The sequence below is a fragment of the Gekko japonicus genome, unplaced genomic scaffold, assembly GCF_001447785.1.
Source record: "Gekko japonicus isolate JY-2015 unplaced genomic scaffold, Gekko_japonicus_V1.1 scaffold6373, whole genome shotgun sequence".
Classification (NCBI taxonomy): domain Eukaryota; kingdom Metazoa; phylum Chordata; class Lepidosauria; order Squamata; family Gekkonidae; genus Gekko; species Gekko japonicus.
This window is the reverse complement of record NW_015171698.1, coordinates 15,392-20,457: the sequence shown is the minus strand read 5'-3', so window position 1 is coordinate 20,457 and position 5,066 is coordinate 15,392. Positions and strand designations below refer to the sequence as shown.

General features: G+C 51.6%; 1 protein-coding gene across 1 annotated transcript in view; it reads right to left on the bottom strand.

Moving 5' to 3' along the window:
- Positions 1 to 5,066, bottom strand: part of MAF1 (MAF1 homolog, negative regulator of RNA polymerase III) — a 17,241-nt gene that overhangs the window by 8,000 nt on the left and 4,175 nt on the right. The gene's annotated exons all lie outside the window — the stretch shown is intronic.

Here is a 5,066-nt window from a genome sequence, read left to right as displayed (position 1 = left end):
TTTATTGGCATAAAATATCAGTACCATTTATACATTTTAAAACCAGTTGAAAGCACACATATAAAAATCTAAAAGAACCTTAGACGCAGCTTTAAAGCCAAGGAGAGAAACTTAGCCACCTTCTCTGTAATGTCCGGGCTGAGATCACTTAAAAGTCTATGCACCTTAAGTGCATCAGAACAAGCACCCATACTGGTGAAAGCACACATATAAAAATCTAAAAGAACCTTAGACGAAGCTTTAAAGCCAAGGAGAGAAACTTAGTCACCTTCTCTGTAATGTCCGGGCTGAGATCACTTAAAAGTCTATGCACCTTAAGTGCATCAGAACAAGCACCCATACTGGTTAAAAGAGAATATAAATGTGTGATCCTTAGGTCCGTGTACAGATTACAGTGCAGGAGAACATGAGTGACAGATTCCACGCATTTCTTCCTACATGGGCAGTATCTGGCCAAGTGAGAGACCTTGTTGAATCTGCCGAGTAAGATGGCGGACGGCATGGCATTACATCTGGCCAGGGTGAATGCTCTACGTTGTTGAGGGACCTGCAGAGAGGATAGATACGCAGCCATCGTCCCTGTTGTAAGGGGAATCTCAAAATTCAGAGGAGAGCAGGTCTTATTAGCTAAACTATATAAATTTTGGCGCTCCGAGTCTAACAACCTGTTTTTAATCTGTTGGAATGCAACCGCAAAAGGCAACATGGACAGGGATTCCAAGGAGAGACCCAATACTTTAATTTTCCCTTCGATATATGCTGACCAGTTTGAGAGGTTAAGCTCGGAAAGCATGTGATGTATGAGGCTCCCATGCTCAAAGTTATAACGAAGGCGGAGCCAGTATTTAAAGGTTGTAAGCCACGCACAAGTTTCCATCAGGGAAAAGCCAGTTTCCAAATATATGACCGCATTCGGTACACAATTTGGTAGGGCCATGATTTTACGCAGAAATTTGGATTGGACTCGATCAATGGCGTGGTCAAAAGCTCTGATGCCATACAATAACTGGGAGCTGACTTTGGACCTAAAAATGTTGGTTGCAGCTGGCCCCTCCTCCTCGCCGTTTTAAAAATCTAGGTTGGGGGGGGGGAGGGAGGGAGGGGTTTCAGACAGTACTGCAGAAGAGGCTGACTGGAAATGAGACCTGATCAGAGATCCATATCTGGAGAAATGGAAGCCAAGACACAGAGACAGTGGAAACTTACAGAAGAAGGTATAAAGATTGTGTGTGTGCGTGTATGGTCATGCACACATGCGTGTGCACACACTTCCTGCATGCTAGCACCCACTCTAGCACCCCCCCATCACCTTCAGGGTTCGTGCCTCTCTGTGAGGCATCACTGGGACGATACGCTCAGGAGTCCACAAACATCTGACAAGAGCTTAGTGCTGCCCGAGGGAAATCTCATATCCTGGTGTTCCAGCACAGAAGCAGGACAGATGAAAATCAATTATTATTATTTATTAAAATGATTTTTAAAATTGAAATCAGATTTTTAAATTTAAATTGGATTTTTAAAATTAAAATGCTTTTTGAGGGAAAATCTATCTAAAGATAAGTTTTCTATTTAAGAGACCTTAAAGTCCAAAGGTTATTCATCATGAAATAAGGATTAGTTTTTAATTATGTCGTGTGAGGCTGTATATATAAAAATACACATACAGAGTTAAGAGACCTCAGTCCTGTTTGGTCCTCTGCAGATCCACGCACGCAGAATCAGCCCCTTATCTCTTAAGTGCTAAATTTCAAGAAGTTGAACAAACATAAGATTGTTTGGGGTGGAATAGGTTTGAATGAGGAGAGGATCTTAAGAGCGAAGTGTGGGGGAGGAGGGGCAGTACAAATGAAAAGTGAAACTTTTTGGGCAGAATAACTCCAGAAATCTTGAGATCCTTGTGAGTGTATCCTCATGGATATTCAAGCAAACACAAGAATACATACACACATAGGCTAGATAATGTTATTGTTTCAGTTAAATAAAACCATTTAGATGGTTATTGTTCATGATTGTTTTCCTCCTTCCAACACAGCACAGCAGATGAGCTGTCCAGATATGAATGAATAACCACCTATTAAATTGGAGACTTTTCACCCTGCAATGATTTCATGATTATCTATTTCAGGTGGTAAATAACCAACCATTAATTCTCTGATATAACTAAAATTAACCTGAAAAGTCATTATATGAAGCTGAAATACTTTTCTCCCTTTCTCACAATACAAGAACTCGAGGGCACTCAACGAAATTGCTGAGCAGTTGGGTTAGAAGGGATAAAAGGAAGTACTTCTTCACCCAGAGAGTGATTAACACATGGGATTCACTGCCACAGGAGGCTACAAGCATGGACGGCTTCAAGAGGGAACTGGATAAACATATGGAGCAGAGGTCCATCAGTGGCTATTAGCCACAAGGTCTAGATAGGAACTCTCGGTCTGGGGCAAGGGATGCTCTGTATTCTTGGTGCTTGGGGGAGCAACACTGGGAGGGGCTCCTAGTGTCCTGGCCCCACTGCTGGACCTCCTGATGGCCCCTGGTATTTTTGGCCACTGTGTGACACAGGAGTGTTGGACTGGATGGGCCATTGGCCTGACCCAACATTGGCTTCTCCTAGGATCTTATGTCTGGGGCAAGTGATGCTCTGTACTCTTGGTGCTTGCGGGGTGGGGGTAGGGGTGGGGGAGCAACAGTGGGAGGGGCTTCTGGTCTCCTAGCCCCACTTCTGGACCTCCTGATGGCCCCTGGTATTTTTGGCCACTGTGTGACACAGAGTGTTGGACTGGATGGGCCATTGGCCTGATCCAACATTTGGCTTCTCTTAGGTTCTTATCTGGGTTGCAAATATTAAGGCCAGCCAGAATGAGCCTTTATGCAGAAAACGATGATTTAAAGACAAATAGAGGAGTGGGAGAATCAAACCCGGCTCTCCCACCAAAGTTTTACTGACACTCACTGCAGACCCAAAGGAGGCGCCTGCTCCAATCAACAAGGGGGGGGGGGCTTGGGAGGGGGGGGGGGCTGGTAGGGGAGGTCGGCCACCACCCCGGCGGGTCTCCCGAGCGCTGAAGGGTCCTCGCTGGGGGCGGGGCAGGCCGGCCTGGCCTCTACTGCTGCGACTCGGAGCCAGCGCTCCCTACTCCTTCGCCCCAGGAGGGCAGGTACTTGGTGGAGCCGGGCCGGGCCAGCCCGAGGCCGCAGGGGAGCCCCGCTGCTCTGCTTCCCCGCTCGGGAGACTGATACTACAGTGGAAGCGGCGGCTTCCCTCCCCAGGGATGCAAAAACTACACATCCCAAAATGCCGCGCGTTGACGGGCGGCTGTTCCCAGCATGCCGCGCGTCGGGGAGGGGCCCCACTGCAGGCCCAACGCCAGAAGACTCCGACTCCCAAGGTGCCGCGCGCTAACAGCGAGTACTCCACAGGGCATCCCTCGACGCGAGGCACGCCGGGAAGCGTAGTCCAGCCGCCGACGGCCCTGTAACCGTCCCGCTACACCAACCTGCTGCGGGCGCCCCGCGGGCCGCTCCCTCTTCCTCCGATCCCGGCCGGGCTCCTGATTCAAGGGCTGAAGACCGTCGAGCGGTGCAATCTCCGGAGGGAACTCGAACTCGGCGTCAGCGCCGTCTCAGCCGTCGTCGCCGTCCGTCTCCTCCAAGCGGCCCGCCGGGGCCCTGCCCGCCTCGACATGTCCCCGAGTGCTCGGGACGGTGTTGCCCGCTGATCGCGCCCCCCGGACTGCCCTCCCGCCGGCCTTCCCTCAGAGCGAAGCGAACGACCGGACTCCGCTCTCGCTCGCGAACGGAACGACAACAAGAGCGAGGAGCTCCGCCCGCCGCGGGCCGCGATTGGACGCCTGCCACCTTGCGAGGCTGCTGCCAATCACGCGGCTCCGAAGGTGCTACTGGAGGAGGGTGACGTTCGTCAGTCGCGTGCCCGCCCCGCTTCGGTCGGGATGGAGCTCGCCCCTGACAGGCTGTTTGGCCCTCGGAGGAACAAAGGCAGAGGCGGAGGGGGCGGGTGGGGCTGGCCACGCCCCCTTGGGTGGGCGGGGCGGCCCTGGCCGGGCAGGGGGCGGGGCTAAGCGCGCACACACACATATATAGGGATGGCGGCGTTGTTGTTCTCGCCCGGGTGGGCGGTCCAGGGGATGCCCGGTGCCTGCAGCCTGGCTGCTGAAGGGGGCGAAGTCACGCTCACGGAAGGGCCGCACGCTGTCCTGGCGTTCCGGCTGGAAGCTGGCCTTGGGTGTCTTCCCTCCTCCCAGTTTTAAATAACTACAGAACAAGGTTTTGAGTGCAGGGGCTAATTGTGCATGCAAGCTAGGAAGTGTAAGGTAAAGGGTTCCCTTGCTTGAATCGGACTCCAGGGATGCGGGGCTCATCTCCGTTTCCAAGCCCAAGAGCCAGTGCTGCCCAAAGACATTTATTTCCGTGGTCATGTGGCCATCATGACTAAACGCCGAGGCCCACGGAACCTGCGGCTCTAGAGGCTGGGGTGAGAAGGAGCCGGATCCCGGACCTTTCAAACTCCCCTGCCCTCTTCTACCCAAACTGTGGAGAAAAGCCGAGTGGGAGGGCCGTTGGAAACAAGAGGGAAGCTTTAAGAAGCCACTGAGCCAGGGATTGTGGAGCCCTGGGAATAGGACAAAGGGCTCCTTCTCACTCCAGCCCCTGTCCGGCTCCGTTGGCCTTTTGAAACTCTCCTGCCAGCTTCTAACACACACACCCCCCCCAACCAGTGGAGGAAAGCAGCATTGGGAGTTTTCTAAAAATAAAATAAAAATCCCAGTACAATTCAAAACAAACTAGAACACAATAGCAAAAAGCACACACACACACACAGATGTTTTATTTACATTGTAAGTCGTCTTGAGTTCTGTAAGGTAGAAAGGTGGCTAACAAATGTTTTAAATAAATAAATGGTCTAGTCCAGAAAACACCTCCTTGAACCATTCCGTTGTAATATAGCCCTATCCAGGGGTCATTTCCTGCGGGAACGCAGAGGAGCAGAGCTCCGGCAGTAAGGAGCCCAGGGAGCGGGCACATGCAACAAGCCCCGCCACCTGCTC